Raw genomic sequence first — 19,050 nt, 5'->3', positions numbered from 1 at the left:
TGCAACCATTACTTATAGAGTGCATACAATCACACTGGCTAGCACGTTCACCCATCAGCTTGTTTAATATTCTCACCCTCCCCAGGAAGTAGGCACTAATAATATCCACATTTTGCAGACAAGGAAAATAGCCCAAGGATATTAAATAAATTGATAAAGGTCACACAGCTCCAATGGGGTGCTCTTTGGTAAGTCTTTAGGACTTTTGCGAGACAGTTGTTAAACATCGGTAGCTTGACATTATATGGTGGGAATATTAACACCAGAGAAACTGGCAAATGCTACAAGTCAGGGCTTCCCTCCCAATTAGCCAGCACACCACTGAGCAGCTAATAACTGTGTAATACAAATATTCACCTTTGACCCAAACTAATGCAGGGATCTATTGATGAGAAATGGTAGACCAGGTATGTTGTTGATGGATAGAAAAATGGGTGGGATTAGTGAATATTGCAGAAATAATAAGCTCCCAGAGAGATCCAGGCAATGCAGTCTACGTACGTAACAAGGATTTTTAAGGATACGAGAATCATCGCTGTAAGTCTCAAAGTCTAAATTCCTCAACGCTTAATCAGTGGCACACCCCCCAGCTCAGACATCTGAGTTATGTAAATATCACAGATTTGAGGGCTGGGTAGTGTAGAATACATTTGCAAGAATATAACTATTTTAAAGACATCTGCAGAAGCCTTCACATTGGAGTCGTTGAAAAGATTCCACCTGACCCGGAACAAGAATTAAATCCAGAGTCCACTCACCAGCCCGCTGCCCTCCACTGTTGTACCACATAAACCCGCCTCTCTCCTGGGCCAGGAACTGACTGGCCCCAGGCCCTACCAATACCCAGGGCTGACCCCAGAGCAAAAGGAGGAGGCATCTGACTTTGCTCACCGCATCGTGGCTCTGAGCAAGGGCACCTGGCTGCAGATGAGTCCACTGGGAGCATTGCCACACGGCTGCAGTCCATTGGCACTGAGAACCCCAAGGAGACCAGCGCTTCTCCTGCCAGCTACTGGTGACGGCCGATGACTGCAAGAGCCCCTGTATTGGGGTGTCACCCTCTTCCATGAGATGCTCTATCAGAAGACAGATGATGGGCATCCCTTCCCCCAAGTTATCAGATCCAAGAGTGGTGCTGTGGGCATCAAGGTGGACAAGGGTATGGTACCCCTGGCAGAGACTACTACCTAAGGGCTGGATGGGCTGTCTGAGCGCTGTGCCCAGTACAAGAAGGATGGAGCTGACTTTGCCGAGTGGCGCTATGTGCTGAAGATTGGTGAACACACCCCCTCAACCCTCGCCGCCACGGAAAACACCGACGTGCTGGCCAGTAGCGCCAGAATCTGCCAGCAGAATGGCATTGTGCCCATTATGGAGCCTGCGATCCTCCCCTCAGCCTGCCTTCCGTGAAGTACTGGTGGTGGCTTCAATGACTACAGGCGGACAGTTTAACTGTCCAGGTTGCAAACTGACCTAGGCCAATGCGGCCAGGCACAACCTCTTGGGCTCTTTTTGATAGATGTAAGACTTTTCCAGAATGTTTGAGGTGGGCTGCTTCTCTGCTGCCTCACCACTGGCTATATGGAAAGTGACCCTCACACCAAACTCACCTCACCTCACCTATTTTTATTGATTAACAAGCATAATTATAAACTTGGTGATGTTCCAGCTTTCTGACTTTTTAGCTGATTTGCTCGCCTGTTGGTTGTTTCTTAAGGACGAGACAACCACATTTCAGAGGCAGGAGTCTGTCATCCCTGTGTTTGCTGTTAGGCAATCAGCTGGCCTCCCACCCCAGGGCTGCACACAGGCCCCTCCCTGAGAATACAGGACAAGCCTCGATGGGTCCTTACGCTCCATCCATGCAGCATGAGGCGGGTCTCAGAGCGCTTCAGCCAATCTGCTAATCTTGAACAGCACTAAGGAGAGCCCATTTCTACACACATTTCACCGATGAAAATGCACTTGTGCTGTTCTCTGTGCTAATCAGTAAGACGCCTGGTGAGCAGCGATGAACCCTTCTGATCTACTATTATCTTATTGCCCTGGAGTGTGGCATCCAACTGGCTAAGAGGGTCACTAACACACATTTATATCACACTATCTAGAACTATCTTAAAGTATCAACAGACATTGTAACACTAATGTGTGTGTGTTTTACGGACACCCCCCCTTCAGGGAATCCATGCATAGAATTCAGGGGTGCCATGATTTTCGTGGGGGGAAAATTACATCTTTTATTTTCATTGACCTCAGTATTTGCAAACCCTGCAACTTTGCCATCAACAAAGTCAGATAGTCTCCTTATCACATTACGTCTGCCATCTACATCTGGAAACGTCATTAATGCTCGTTGCTTCTTCTGAATTATTAGCCCCTCTGGTCTTTCATTAACTGTAGCACTACATCCCAATCATTTCTATATTGCTGAGGTGTAGGAGGAGCCTTTTGACCCAGAGCCCGGGCCTTCAGAATATTATTTTCCTTCTCAGCTCTGTACTCAAGATTTGCAGTATCGTGTCTAAGATCCTGGCCAAAAAGCAACACCTGATATTCTAGTCCTTAAAAGCCTTCTGCCAAGATCTTACCATCTGTTGCAAGTTGGGTTCCCTGGGAAGCAGACTCGGAGATGGAGGCTGGCATGCAGGGAGTTTATCGGGGAGCGCACTCACTCAGGAGCAAAACCTGCCTTGGAGGGCCAGTGAAGGAAGCAGGTCTGGCTGGGGGGAGGGTGCAGGGGCAAGGGACAGTCACAAGCAAGTCTCCGCCCATCCCATGGGCTCTGCAGCTAGGCTGGGGCTGCAGACTTGTCCCAACGTGGCGGGGAAGCTGAGCCTTAGCACCCACACACCTATTCAGTCACTGGATGTAGCTGATCCCAGGGAAGGAGGCACATCCTTGGGCGAGGCAGGGCTCTGCAGGGACTCAGTGGTCAGCCATCAGCTACCAACACACCCCTCAACTGGGGGAATAAACACATCCATCCTGGAGCGGTTCCAGCGACACCCACACTACACTGCATCCTGTGAGTCACTCACTTACCTGTGCTACCTTGCAAACTCACGGCACTTCCAGGTATGCCTGCACCCCAGTTGCAGGCCTGAGAAAGGAGGTGATGCATCCCCTGCCACTGTCCTCAGTATCACAGGCTGAGCCCTTCCTTAAGCTCTAGACTTCGGGTTATGTAACCCTATCAGTTTCCCAAACTAGAATCAGGAACCGATTCCTCTATTTTTACTCACCTTTCCCCAGAGAACCTGACCCTCCCTTTAACCCGTTCTGATCAGAGCACCGCCCTCAAGGGTCTAGGCCCCTGGTCCCTCACCCTCACTCCATCACCAGTTTCTCTTTTTTAAAATATATTTTTATTGATTTCAGAGAGGAAGGGAGAGGGAGAAGGAGAGGGAGAGGGAGAGGGAGAGGGAGAGGGAGAGGGAGAGGGAGAGGGAGAGGGAGAGGGAGAGGGAGAGGGAGAAGGAGGGGGAGAGAACATCAATGATAAGAAAGAATCATTGATCAGCTGCTTCCTGTACACCCCATACTGGGGATTGAGCCCGCAACAGGGTCATGTGCCATGACAGGGAATCAAAACAAGACCTCTTGACCTCTTGGTTCAGAGGCTGATGCTCAATCACTGGGTCACGCTGGCTGGGCTCAATCACCAGTCTTGTTTCTCACCAGCCTTCCACACCTAGCCCTCCCCAGCTTCCCGCTGGTCCCCTTGCTCCCCTGCTACCACCACACTCCTTTTCACACAAATTGCCTCAAGAGCCTCTGGCAGCTCCTGGTCCCCATTCTCAACCCACCTTCTCCCTCTCCCTCTCCCCATCAGCCAGATGGCTACTCCTCAAGCTGACCTGTGATCATATCTGACCAATGCACCCATCACCAGGAGGCCTACACAGAATGCTCCCAACCTTCCTCACCAACCACCTCCTCTACACACTCTACTCGGGCTCCAGCTAAAGTGGGTGACTCATTTTATCCCCCACTTTTGCTCACCATCTCCCCTTTGCCAGCACTGTTTGTCCTGCTTCCTGTCTCACTCTATCTCCCACCCACTCATTCATTCAATCCACGGGGGGAACATTTGCTAAGCACATGCTTGACACCATTGAGGAGAGTGACAAGCGAGATGAACGGGTCTGCCTTCCAGGGCTTTCCCTTCTCCTGGGAAAGGCAGACAGTAAGCCAATCAATCAACGTGATAATTGCAGATTCTGGTCAAACAGGTTGATGCAACGCGGCTGAGCTTCCTGGCCACGTGCCCAGAACAGATTACAAATGTGCAAGAAACGGAGCCCCGAGGTTTTGCTCATCCATTTAGTCCAGTATTGTCTTCTGCCTCCGCTACGATGTGAAGAAAGCTTGGAAGTACTGTGTGAAACAGGCGGGGGTGCCGGTGGCCTGTCTGACGTGTGGTATCTGAGCAGAGACTGGAGAGAAGCCCTCCGCGTGGGAAGGAGCAATCCCAGCGGAGGGCCAGTGGGTTGCAGGCCTTGAGGCAGCCAGAGGGTGGGTCCAGGACACAAAGGGCAGAGGGTCAGGTGGAGGCCTGGTGTGAGGCGAGACTGGAGGGAGTGGTCAAGGTCCAGGCCCTCCCCACTCAAAGTTCCTGAAAGTTCGGCCAGCGCCCAGCTCACCTGGGAACACATTAGAAATGCAGAATCTTGGCCCCACCCCAGACCTACTGAACCATAAGTTGCATTTTAATAAGATCCCTAGGCGATTCATATGTACATTCTTTAACGCTGTGATTCTGGACCAGATCACACAGGTCCTCTTAGACCCTGGAAAGGGATTTGCAATCCCTTCCCCCCTCCTTCCAGGTCAAGGGTACATGCTTCTTCTGGGAAGCTTGTCCGGATCGCCATAAGCTGACAGGAATCCCCACAGGGAGTTAGAATTCACATCCTTATGGATGACTAAAGTGTGTGCGGTCCCAGTCACTGAGTCACAGGCTCCTTGAGGTCAGAGAACATGTCTTAGTTATCTTTGTCTTCTCCAAATCCTCTTGCAACATCTCGCCTATGGGTAAATTAGCAAAAAAAAAAAAACCTCAAACAAAACGCCCAAACAGTACAGTCATGTCAGGTGGAATGACGTATCAGAAAGGACTCTGAACTCTTTTAGGGGAAAGTGACAACATCTAACTCTACTGGCTGAGGCAACAAATGATGCATTTATTATCTTCCACAGCTGGAAACTATAGCAGAGTAGCTTCAGGCATGGCTGCATTCGGGTGTGCAAACAATGTAATCAGGAGTCTGTTTCTGTCCACTTCTCTACTTTGCTTTCCTTTATACTGGCTTCATTTTTTGGATCAAGTCCAAATATTGACAAAAATGACCTTCAGCTGTCCTAGACCTAGAGTCTACCAGCCTAGCAACCTAGAGAAAAGAAACCCCTCTTCCTTGATATTTATAGCTTTGGCCCCAGGCCCATCCTGAGCCAAACAGACTGGAAGGGGGAGAGGGGAAGGTCCCTAAAAGAAAGTCAAGGTGCTATTATGAGAGGGGAAAAAAAAAGGTGGGGGGGAGAAGGATGTTGAGCAGAAGGGGAAGCCATTCACTATAACCATCATGAGACAGGCCTGCTGTGCTATCATTACAAATCAGGATGTTCAAGAATATTTATTAACCTAGGGAAAAATTCATGGAGTCTTGCAAAATGAAAAAAAAAAAAAATGTAGGCTGAAAACATTAATGTGAAGTTATACCTTTCAGGGGTATGAATATATTCTTTACAGAAAGATTCCATGTGCTTAGAATTAAAGTAGTAAGAAATATCCATCCCAGTGGAACCTGGTAGAACTGAACGTTGTTTTTTTAATATTTTTGCAGTTTTCACATTTCTATACTGAATATGTACTACATTTGCCATCATTAAGAAACGTATTTTTAAGTAAATATATCTGTGATGGTTAATTTAATGTCTCAATTTGGCTGGGCCACAGTGCCCCGATATGTGGTCAAACAGTATTCTGGATCTTCCTGTGAAGGTGTTTGTTGGATGCAGTTAACATTTAAATCAGTGGACTCTGAGTAAAGCGGATTCCCTTCATGCAAGGGTGGGCCTCATCCAATCAGTTAAAGGTCTTACTAGAACAAAGACTGATCTCCCCAAAGCAAAAGGGGCTTCTGCCAGCAGATAGCCTTTGCACTCAAACTGCAACTCTTCCCTGCGTCTCCAGCCTGCTGGTCTACCCTGTAGACAAGAGCCAATTCCTTTGAATAAAATCTTTCTAGATATACATGTGTACACATCCTCTTGGTTCTGTTTCTGTGGAGAAATCTGACTTGCGCGGTATGGTTCCTGCCTTCTATTATTAACTCCCCATCAAAGACACCAGCAGTCCTGGGTCAGGAACCTGGTTTTGAATCCCAGGCTGCCTCTGACCAGCAGGCTGATCTCGGGTGAATCCATGCAGCTCTCTGATCCTGCTGTCCTCATCTCTAACACAGAGGTGACTATTCCAGCCTCAATCTCAGACCAATGGTACGACTGCCATGACTGTCCTTTGCATTGTTTTCTCAACGCTGAGCCGCCAGGTCCCTATTTCTGAAGATTGAGTCCTGCCATAAATGTCTTCACCTTAGAAGTCGGTGTGAAAATAAAATACAACAACAAAGTCTCTCGAGTGGGGAGACTTGTCCAGTCACTAAGGAACAGATAGAAAGAAGCATCTATGTTCACACTTAAACACCTGCAATGTCAATATGTTTTCCATTCTCATCATTGGCTCAGAGCAGACTGATCTGTGTTTAAACCCAACAAGACTTTGCTCCCACAAGAAAGGAACCCTCACTCCTTGGCTGGACTTGGTACCTCTCTGTGCACTGAACATCAAGTATGGCATGAAGGGGACACTCCCCTCAAACCCCCGCTCTCTGATCGCTGACCGGGGTCTCAGAACACTGGAGACCAATGGCCTTCTCTCCGATTCCTGGTGCTCACTGGAGATGCCCAGAAAGGAAGGCCCGCCTTTGTCCCAGATGTGTGTCTCATTGAAGACACCAGCGGAGTTTCCCAAGGTCCCCAGAGCTGCCCTCGGCCTGCCCAAGTTCTTACAGCTTCTGAGACGCTCAGGGTGACCCCCAGGGCCTGTTAGAACAGAAAAGTAACTGAGAATCATTCTGCCTAACCCAGAAGTTCTCACACCTGTCAGACCCAGCAGCCCCTTCATAAAGATTTGAATGCTTCCTTCACTGTACTCCAATGAAATTCATAGATCATTTTATTTCCCTGCACACACAATTTTGAAAATATCAATAGAACATCCTATCCATAATACGAAGGAGGAATAAAAGAAAAGTAATCTAGAATAAAAATTAAAGTCACTTAGGATAAAATAATAGCCATGCATTCAATCATTCAATAAGTGTTTGTGAGCACCTCTTCCCAGGCAACTCTGTAGGTGCCAAGCAGTGGACAAAAGTGGCAGGAAGAGGGATAGGAAATGTTGAGGGTGTAGGGTAGGAGCTCAGGCAGCACCTCAATGGAAGTCCTAATGACCTAATTAGACGCTGGCATCTTCCTGTATTAATTCAATATTTACTGAATGTTGACGATGGGGCAGGCACTATTCCGGGAGACAGAGAATGAGCTGTGCACTAGCCTGCCCCCGTGGAGTGCCATTCTAGGTACAGGCGTACATTTGAATGTAAGAGGAATAAGAATGTCAGGAGCCAATCCGTATGAGGAACATGAAGGAGCTGGAGGTATAGAAGGCATGAGAGTAAAAGCGAGGCTCACACTTCCCACAGAAAGCCATGGCACTTGGACAGGAGGCAGAGCCATGGGTCTCCCCAGTCTCAGCCCTTGCCTAAAGTTAGGGTGCAAATGCTTTCCTGGAGACAGCCAGACATTCATCCGTGTCCTACAGGGCAGCCCCAGCTTCCCAGATCTCTGGACCTTCGGAAACAGACTCAGTGCCACCCCCAGGCATCCTCCCAACTCCCACCTCATTGACTCTGTGCTTGTTTTCCCTTTTCTCTAGAATGTTCTTTTCCCAGGCATCCTCATGGACTCACTCCTTCCCTTTATTAAAATGTGTGCTCATGACATCCCTCTGAAAGGCTGTCTTGTCCACTGTACCCCAAAGCACTCCCCCTCACCTGTCACAACCCTTCCTCTTACTCTGCTTTTTCACTCATCACTCCTTGACGTGATGTTACATATTTATTAGTTTGCTTGTTTGTTTATTGTCTGTTTCGTCTACTTGATTAGGGCAGGGGCTTTGTCTATTGGTTCACTGCTGTGACTTCAGCAGCTAGGACAGTGCCTGATACAGAGTATGCCCTCAACCAATGTGTTTAATATATAATGTATAACCAGTGATGTGCTGAGCCAGCTCACACCAGCTTTGGAAGTTAATTGCCCACATCCCATCCCAACCGTGTATTCCATGATACCACATTGCTATCTCTCATGATGGCAGTATTTACACCACAGCAATTGGCCAATGCTATATATCAAGAATTTTTCTGCCTGGAAAGCTGGTTGTTAAACATTAACGAGCACTTCACTAAACATAAATGGACATGTACTATTAGATATGTCTTCTTTGTTAAGAGAGGTGGTTCCCATATACCTCCGAGGAAAACTAACTCATTTCATTTCAGGAATCCAGAAACAAATTGTTCCAACCCCAGGCTATTTTTCTATCACAGGTCTAATAGCTGGATGGTAAGCCCAAATACTTTCTACTTATTCCCTGCATGCTAAGTTACTGATATTAATGTGCAAATGCATTCTTAATGACACTAGAGCCATCTCACCTAAGGGTAACATTCTCTTTTGCCCTAGTAATTAAAAAATGGCAATTGCTAGTCATCAAAACAGGAAAGTAGATAAATGGTTGTGATAATTACGCATTCTTCTCTTCAGAGAAACAGCAATACTGTATGCACTCATTTTCGATAAATATAGACAATAAGTAATTATTGCTGGAGCTCTTCATTAGGAATCTCTATTCCCAACCTCACTTCTGTCAACACCATTCATTGTTTAAAATACTCCTCTTGAAAGGGCAAGCCAGACCCCTCCTTGCCGGCTGACGGGCACCCTTCGGATGGTTCAGCCCGATAGTTGGTTGGTTGTCTCAGTGCTGACTGTGAAAAACAAGTTTGAAAGATTATCTTTTCCAACATGGAAAAAGCCAAAAGGAGCAAGAAACAGCCAGCGTGTCCCTGTGCCAGTGGCGGCTGCGGGGTCGGAGATCTAATTAAGAAGTGTGCAGCGGGTGAGTTCTCGGGGGCTTGACGTGGGGCCACTGAGCCCACAAGCGCTTCTTTCATGTCTAACCTTGACTGAACCAGGCTTCTCAGAAAGCCCGGCCCTGATGGAAAATAAATTCCGCGAACTCGAATGGAGCCATTAACGTCTCCCTTCTCAGGCCCTGAAACATTTATTTGCTTTAAAATACACACTCTCGTCTGAGTTTTATTAGGAGGCAGAGCCAGCTTTTACCTCGGAGGGAGATTTATCTCTGCCACACTCTCCCCTCTGCTGCACGCTCTCCTCCTCCCCCAGGCAGGGCTGAGCTGCTGGGAGAAGGGACAGGGGACAGGGGACAAGGGATGGGGAGTCCCATGGGCTCCACTCATCAGCTTCTGGGAAGAACCTTGGCACCACCTTGGGGTGCTAACTTGAGACCAACCCCAAATTTGGAGCATGTAGGAGTCTATGAGAATGATTAAAATCGGTACATTCATAATAACTATTTCTGAGGACCCACTATGTGCCAGGTACTGTGTTGGGTTCTGGGACCGAGCATTGAGTCAGACATAGATCTTGTCTGCAAGGGGCTCATCGTCCAGTGGATTCAAATCTGTAATCCTAGAAAGGACGTCTCACTGCCCAGGTTGTCTACACCCAAACCATCTACTGGTTTCCCATTGGGTGCCGGGCACTGAGCCACACTGACAATTCCACGAGGAATAAGGCAGCTCCCCATCCTTAAGCTCAGAGTTAGCAGGGTATGTGATAAGCATGTCAACAGTGAACCAGTCCTATGGTGCGGTGGGCTCAATCCTGTGATACAGGTCTGCCCATCACAAGGTGAGAGCTACCATTTATCACACTGACTATGTGCCAGGCCTCGGAGAGGTCCTTCCCGTACATTATGTCATTTTAGCCCACAACCACCTCATGAAGTGAGCCGGTGTGTGTGTGCCACTGTTAGCATTTCTGCCATCCCCACCTAACACTTGCTCTAATTTACCTGATATTTTTCTTAAACCAACTCACATGATTAAACCAACCCTTATTTTAAGTAAGAATACATCTAAAATCATAAGACTGATGAGCTAGTTTTATGTAGACATGTGTTTTTTCTAATAGCCATCAATCAAACGTATAACACTGAAATTTAAAATCATCTTGTGTATCAGCCACTGGGATACACTGGGTAAGGAATGTTAGCTGCTATAGAAACAGCACAGTCAGGGTTGGTTTTCTGCTCATGTCAGTTCGATGTAGGTGGTTGGAGGGCCTGGGGTTCTCCACAAGTCTCTCAGGGCTCCTTCCATCTCAAGGTTCCCTATTCCCCTAGGGTCTCAGGGCCTCCCCTGGATTCTCTGCACCCAGTTGACAGGTGAGGAAAGAGAGAGTATCACATCCCATTGGTCAGAACTCATCCATGGGACCCTTACCTAACAGCAGGGGATTCTGGGACATGTGGTTGGCCCATGGGCCCTAGAGAAGTGGAAACCAGGTTTAAAGGAGATGTAACATCACCTCTGCCACACTGAGGTAAGGATCCCTACTTTGGAAATATTAATGCAAGTAGTTCCATTTTCCAAGGGAGGAAATGGAGGCTTAAAAACGTTAAGTGCCCTCCCCCAGGTCACACAGGTATTAGAGATAAAGCTAGGGTTCAAACCCAAATCAAAGGCTGTGTTGCAACCACCACCTCTCGGTTGCACAAGGACTCCCGCTCCTCACCTCCACTCAGCTTTCTCCTCACCTCCAGGTCTGACATGAGACCTTCCGCAGATGTCCTCACCTGGGTGTCCCGCAGGCACCTCCAACTAAACATACCTGAGCCCACGTCATCATTTCTCTCACATCCCAGCCCAGTCACCTTCTCCTTCTGAATTCTCTGTTTCGGTAAATGAGTTCTCTGACTAAGCCAGAAAACCAGATCTTATCTAGAATTTTCCTGTCTCCAAATGCTTCAGGCTGCAAGGAACAGAAAACCCACCTCAAAATGGTTTAAAACCATCAGAAAATGTTCTATCTCATAGAAAAACAGGTCCCCAGTGTGACTGTCCAGGAGCGGATAATGTTTCGGCTCAAGCTCAGCATCCAGGGACCAAATTCCCCTGTCTTTCCATGGGGCCACCCTCAGCCTGTTGGCTGGATCACTTCACCTGGTTCCAAGCAACAGGAGAAGGCAGCAATGTCCAGGAGCAGGAAAGGAAGGTTTCCCCTCAACATTCCCCTTAAAGAGCAAAGAGCCCTTCACAGAGGTGCCCCAGAGGAGAGTTCCTTCACGTCTCACTGACCTTGACTGTGCCGCGTGCCCATCCTACACCAGCAGGGCAAAGGGAGTGGAGCCATCAGAATGGCTGAAATGAACAACTCTTTGCCTTCCGGGGTCGTGTGAAGACCGGCATCTCTTGTCACACTAGCCACCTGATACCAGCACCAAAATGGTACTCTTTCCCAAGAAGATGAGAAAGTAGATAAGCAACACAGAGTGTCAACCACTCCCTCTTCCTTACTCCAATGTCCAACCAGTCACCTCCTTCGTTTGCCTCCTTCGTTCTCTGGGCTCCATGCTTTGCTCCTGGTCTCCACCTAGGCCATCATAATTCAGCACCTCAGTAAGCTGGGCAAACTTCTACTAATAGTCAGTGAAATTGTTAACATAACTACATCCTTCTCAAATGCTAAAAATTAAACATTCTTTCCCTTCAATGGCCTGTACTGTCAATTTGCTCCAGCAAATCTCTTCCTTAGAGTCAACATAATGAATTTTATCCCAGTTTTGTGCAAACTGTAAAAGAATAAGTAAATTCTACAAGTGAGACGTCAGAATTAATGGGTTGGTATGTATTTGAGATTCTCGGTTTCTAGAAATAACTGTGACTTAAATGATCATAGAATCTTATCTCTGAACATGCACTCATTAACATTTCAAGAAATGGTCCATGGGAGAGCATTTAGATCATATTTATTGGTAGGTCACTACCATCTGAAAAATCCATGAGAAACATTATCACAGAGACAGAAATATGAATGTATTGTACATATGCAAAACCAAATTTTCTATTTTCCCATAAAAAAACCTTCAATTTACACTCACCTTATGATATGAGAAATGGTCATTTTATTCGTCCAGTTGCCCTGACCAAAAATCTTGTGTATTAGTTATGTATGGCTGTATAACCAATTATCCTCAAGCTTATCTTAAAACACTCATGTTACGAGCTCCCGGTTTCTAAGGGTAAGAAAGCTGGACATGATTCGCTGGGCCTTCAGCTCTAAGGTCCCTGACAGGTGCAATCACAGTGTCAGCAGAGGCTGTGATCTCATCTCAAAGCTCAACTGGGGAAAGACCCCTCTGAGCTCATGTGGCTGTTGGCAGGATTCAGTTCTTCGAGGGTTGTTGGACCGAGGGCTGCCCTCAGATCCCTGCCATTGGGGACCTCTCCAACACAGCGGCTTGCTCCAATGAAGTGTGCAAGCCAGCAGGGAAGCAGAGAGAACCCACTAACAAGAGGAAGCCACAATCTTCTGTACCCTAATCGTAGACATGACATCCCATCAACTTTGCCATCTTCTACTCATTAGAAACAAGTGACTGGGTCTAGCCCAGACTCAAGAGGAAGGAAATTACACAAAGACATGAGTACCAGGAGGCGGGGTCATTAGGAGCCACATCATCAGCTGCCTGTCACCCATCAGAGTCATTCCCAATTTCCCTCCTTTTACACCCAGTCCATCAGGCAACTCAACAGGCTGTACCCTCAAAACCACAGACCCAGCATCCGACCATTGTTTGTTCAAATGTCACCTGTTCAGCGATATTTGGTCATCCTACTTAATATCATGGCCAACCCATTAACACACACATATTCTCATCCCTCCTTCCTTATTTGTCTTTATAGATCGCCACCAGATATTCTAGATACTTTTATCATATTTTAAATTCTCTTTCTCCTTAGCAGGTAAACTTCATTAGGGTAGGGATTTCACCTGTTTTGTTGGCTGCTGCTGCATTCTCCATGCCCAGAGCAGCTCAGCAATACTGTTGAATGAATGAATATTAGAATACATGGAAATGTGTTCTCTTTTTTCAAAATCCTAATACAATGGGAAAAACTTTATTCTAAAATGTGCAAACATTCCAACCTCTATGTACACAGAGGTGTGGACTCTATTGGTTTTGCAACGTGTTCTTGTCTCACTGGACTTCCAGACTGAGCCCCTCAGAGCTCCACCTCCCCATCACCAAACCAGAGGGGACCGAACAGAGGAAAAGACTATTTCAGACCCAAGACTCCAGGGTGGTCTCTAATTTTGCCTTGCAAACCACACTACCTGGGCCTCCTGGGCTGAAACTACCGAGGACATTCTGCCAAGGGAGCCCTCAGCTGCGAAGACCCTGCCCGCCAATGGGCAGGCCATGGTCATGGGTGGACACCAATGGAAGGCAGCCCAGGACAGAAGGAACCAGGCGTGTTTTCCTACTTCCATGACCAATGGCCATGAGGCTCAAGGGACTCTTTGTAAAGCGGAGCTTCTCAAACTTTTCCACACCAGTTTCCCTTGGGGCAGACAAAAATGAACCCAGGGTGCTTGGGGGTCTAGGTCAGCTTCATTTTCCTAAACGTCCTGTTGCTGAGAGAGCAAGAAGCTTGGGGCAGACAGCGGCTTTAAGGGTCTCTGATACCAGTCTTCTCTTTTGTTGTTGTCTTTGTCCTAGAAAAACAGTTTTCAAAGGAAATGTTCCATGAGCAGAGATGACGGATTCTTTGGTTTCCATTTTATCACCAAAGCTGTACGTTTTGTCACCTGCTGATGATCTGAGCCCCCAAAGATGGTCTCCATGATCAACTCCAATCACTCATATCCCAAATGTCACTGTTACCATATCAATCTCATCGTGTGCAATAAAAGCAATAAAATTTGTGCTAATTCAGACTTTTTAGAAGCTGCTACATGAAGTAAACTTGGGGGATAGGCTTTACCATTAGGTCAAACATTGAATCTACATTTGTACCCTTGGCCTTAGTGGCTACGTAATCCTTTGCAAAGAATATAAATTCAGTCCCTGAAAGCTGGGACTGCCTCTCCCCCTGACAAAGGCAGCAAAAATCTGCAGATCAGTCATCATGGGAGTCACTCCCTATTTCAATGTAGAAACAAATTTTGTGTCTACTCTTTTGAAGTCTCCATCCAATGCAATGAGAAGCCACAAGAAACTTTCTGATGTGCGGTGTTCCTGGTGGATGAGGGCGTGCCTGCTGGGGGCTTCGGGACAAGAAATAACCATGATGTAGGCTCCCACCACGGCCCTTTGCCTGCACAGAATTGGCCTTATCTTTGCAAAAGGTTTGCACATTTTCTTCCTGATCCATACCATGCTCGTTAAAATACAAATCTGGTGGGATATTCTTCACGGGTTATTATCCAACACATTGCAAGCTTATACACTTCTCAGTCAGACCCTCAGTACAGCAATGAGCCTGGGCCCCAGAGCATACTGCTTGCATGGGAACCCACCCAACTCTACCAATCTCCTCATCTCCCAAGTGCCTCAGTTTCCTTCTTGGTTGTTCTGGGGCTTACAGTAATGAGGATCTGTGTGAGTTTGTGCGCATGAAGTGTTGACAGCCGGTGCAGGAAACGCCCTGTGTGTGAGCTGCTACTGCATTTCATTGTACCTAAGATGCCATCAACTGTCAGAGGCACCACTGTTTTATGTACCACTAGGAAAGGAAAAAATACTCCCAATTAAACTATTCAATGCTTCTTATCTCTTAAAATTTTTACTGTAGACTTATCAAAAGTACTCCTTTAGTGACTTATTGGATATATCACCTATCTCCCTTGGGCACACCTAGAAAGAAAAATAGAAGTGAAAAAAAAATTGGTTAAGTTATTCTTAAAACTTCTTCAGAGTTCACATTTTCTTCATGATTTTCAACTGAATCCTGAATGTTGTCAGTGTTCATCTTTTTTAACACGAAGTCACCCTCCAGGCAACTGATGGCATTGACAAAGCATTTCTTTCCAGGGTCTGCACTTTAGGGCTGAGGGGAGGTGTCAAACAATGGCAGCCACATCATGACCTCATGCCAATGACAATGAGACCTTTAATCATGGACTCATCCCAATTACACAGCTGCTAAGGTGTGTGCTTGTGGGGGTAGGTGATCTTAGAATCAATGAAATATGTTAATATCAATGCATTCTCAATATCAGTAGAACAGATGAAGATTCCTGAGCTGCTTGAATCATCTGAGTCCATCTTGGATGGACCTGATCATAAAGAATTACTGCCCTAACTGGTTTGGCTCAGTGGATAGAGCGTCGGCCTGCGGACTGAAGGGTCCCAGGTTCAATTCCAGTTAAGGACACATGCCTGGGTTGCGGGCTCAATCCCCAGTAGGGGGTGTGCAAGAGGCAGCTGAATTGATGTTTCTCTCTCATCAATGTTTCTAACTCTCTATTCCTCTCCCTTCCTCTCTGTAAAAAATCAATAAAATATATTTTTTTTAAAAAGTAAAAGAAATAGTTGAAATTAATAAAAAAAAAAAAAAGAACTATTAACCTCAGTTGGGATCTCCACCCACTCATTCGAACAAACCTTTTGAGCACATCCAGTTATCATTCCACAAGGACATGGCTTTCAGTACAGCTGTTCAATTTTAATCCAGATAAGGTGTATCTAAGTCTTGACTAACGTTTCTCCTGGGACGTGAAGGTCACCATCAAGGATTCTGAAAGGAAGGTCAGGTCATGTTTCATTCCTGTGTTTGATTAGGCATTTGAAGGAGAAAGCAGCAAGCACCATGTTGATTGTCTTCAGACAGTCTCTTCCCTTCATCCCCCCTGGGCTTTACCCATGATTCCAGGGCATGTGCCTCAGTGCAGGGGAACAGTGGTCCTCACTCACTCCAGCTGCAGGACAAGCACCTGGAGAGGTGGGTAAAATGCAGAGACGAAGATCTGCCTAGAGCAGACCCTGGAAGGGAGGCCCAAGAATCTATGTCTTAAAGAACTGGCCTCCCCATGCTTCCAACCCAACCAAAGCTTGAGGGTCACAGCTCCAGAAAAAAAGATGGTACAAAAAATGGGCAAAAGATGGGAACGAGGGACATGGGGAAAGGGGAGTGTAAAAAAAGGTTATTTCTACAGAACACATTCTCCAAAGTGGCTCCTTTTTAAAGATAGTCTGCTGCCCTTACAGTGCTGTTAAAATAGGGTAAAAGATGAGGAGAAGGCCGTGGAGAGGGTTAGGTTTATGATGCTTTCTCCTTCCACCCAGGAGGAAGTCAGAAGTGCCTGCCAGCAGCTCGCTGAGACCATGAGGGCCCTTGTCCCCTTCTGTCCCTCCACTCTCCACACATATCATCCATCCGAAGGCTGGAACCCTCAAGTTCGAGGGCAGGAAATCAGGAAATCAGTGTCACATGCTCACCAGGCAGACCCTGGAAAATGGCAACCAGCTGGTCCACCCGTTCAGAAATGACTGCAGCAGAGCACCATCGCAATGCTAAGGAAACAGCAGCTATAAAGGCTCCACTCTTTATATTGTCGTAGTTCTAGAATTTTATTTGAAAACTAGAGGCCCACTGCATGAATTCATGCACAGGTGGGGTCCCTGGGCCTGACTGGTGATCAGGCCGATTGGGGCCGGCTGGCCCGGGGGAGGAACCACAGGAGGTTGGCTGGCTGTGGGAGGTTGGCTGTGGGAGCACACTGACCACCAGGAGGCAGACATTCAATGCAGGAGCTGCCCCCAGCCCACAGGCCCCAGGCTAGCCAAGGTGGGTGCCAGCTGTGGGTGGGGGGCAATTGCCCCGCTGGTTGCCCCATAGATCGGCTCTGATAGCCGGCCAGGCCTAGGGACCCTACCCATGCACGGATTTTGTGCATCGGGCCTCTAGTATATACTGGTATGTAGATAAATAATCCACATATCTAGAAATCTTTCCTGAAGTGGAACAACAATGAATGTACGAAGATGTTAATGCTGGGTTGGCTGCGAAAAATTTAAACCATCTTACTAGTAAGAGTAGCAACATAGATAAATACCAGAGTTATAAATTTATCTACGAAATATTATGAAGCTCTTTAAAAAGGCATTTTCTAAAAAGGATCATTATTACTGTAAAGTGGGGAAAATAGGGCACAAAATTGGATATGCGACACCAAGTTTGTAAATCAAATTTAGGTAGACCCTCAGAAAATAAAATCAGATTATACACACACAATAATAACAACAAACAAACAAGAAGAAATCCCTGCAGGAATTCTTTAGAAGAAATAAAATATAGTTGTCCACTGCAGAATAGTTTAAAGGGTATTTTTAGCTACTCATAACCCCAAGCAGTCTTACAAAGTAATTATTTCCATTCGTTAATAAGGGCCTTCTAATTTTAATCCTTGTAAACCCACATAATGTTTTCATGGCTATAATCATAGAATATGTATATTCAGTTTTGTGCATACTTTTTTCTCAGTACTATTCAACAGAGTTTCCCTCCAGTCTTACAGTCACCACAGCACTGCATTGCTTCCTGCTACACCACTGCCCACTTAACCAAACTCACGATGTCTTCCCGCCGTTCACGGTTACTGGCAATGCTGGGATGAAAATCTTTTGCATGTGGCATATGTACACACCCACTTGCCTACACTGATTTTCATTCCTGTCCCGTGGAAGAGAGAACTATCCCCGGAGTCTCCACACACTGGGCCTCAGCTCACTGGGTCCCATGATTAAGGTAAGAAGCTTCAGGTGGGGAAATTACCCTGGATGATCCAAGGTAAAAAGGATCCCTAAAAGAGGGAGGCAGGAGAATCGGAGTTAGCCCGGCTGGCGTGGCTCAGTGGTTGAGCATCGACCTATAAACCAGGAGGTTTGATTCCCGGTCAGGGCACATGCCCGAGTTGCAGGCTTGATCCCCAGTGTGGGGCATGCAGGAGGCAGCCAATAGATAATTCTCTCTCATCATTGATGTTTCTATCTCTCTCTCTCCCTCTCCCTTCCTCCCTGAAATCTATATATATATATTTAAAAAACAGGGTTGGAGTTAGTAGGAAAAGATGTGATGGTGGAAGCAAGAGGCTGGCGTGATGCGAGAAAGGGGCCACAAGTCAAGGAATGTGGTGGCATCTGGAAGCCCGGTAAGTCAAGGACATGGGTCCTCCCTGAAGTGCCCAGACAGAATGCCACTGGATTACAGACTCTGGCCTCTAGAACTGTGAGAGAATAATTTACAGTGTCCTAAGCCACTACGTTTGTAGCATCTGTTCCAGCAGCAGTGGGAAGCAAATACATCTGGTCCTAGGGTAGGGATGGGAAAGGCACAAGGATTAATCATCAGAGTGATGATAAAGGTACCTGCTCATGCCCACCGAGTGTTTATGTGTGCTGCACATCTACCTGGATTCAAGCTTCACGGCACGAGGAGGTGAGTGTCATGGTTATCCCCGCGCGACAATGAACCTGAGGCTCTCACAGCTGAGGTAACTTCCCCCAAGGTGGCACAGCCCCGGCGTGGTTGAGTCAGGATTTGGACTTAGTCCAGAGCCAGCAAAAATGCTGCACGAGACCTGCCCAAGGCACACAACGAGTGGCAGAGGCAGGCTGACCCCAGGCCTCCCCACGGACTCCCAGAGCCAGGCCTGGAAGGGGACCAGGGCAGATGGGTTCTGGAGTCTGCTCCAGGCCTGGCTGGGTGTCACTGCTTCCTAACCAGACAGAAGCCCCAGGGGGCATGTTTGTCTCAGAGTGGGCCTTCTGCTCTTAGGTCCTCGGACACCTCTCAGGAGCCTCCAGCCAGCCTCTCAAGCCTTAGCACTTTT

At 47.0% G+C, this 19,050-nt stretch overlaps 1 pseudogene; it reads left to right on the top strand.

Annotated features, from left to right (window-relative positions):
• Nucleotides 1-395: 395 nt before the first annotated feature.
• Nucleotides 396-1,410, top strand: LOC118650749 (annotated as a pseudogene).
• Nucleotides 1,411-19,050: the final 17,640 nt, after the last annotated feature.

The sequence above is a fragment of the Myotis myotis genome, unplaced genomic scaffold (assembly GCF_014108235.1).
Source record: "Myotis myotis isolate mMyoMyo1 unplaced genomic scaffold, mMyoMyo1.p scaffold_m19_p_3, whole genome shotgun sequence".
Taxonomy (NCBI): Eukaryota; Metazoa; Chordata; class Mammalia; order Chiroptera; family Vespertilionidae; genus Myotis; species Myotis myotis.
The sequence above is the reverse complement of the archived record's forward strand: the minus strand, read 5'-3'. Positions and strand labels throughout refer to the sequence as shown.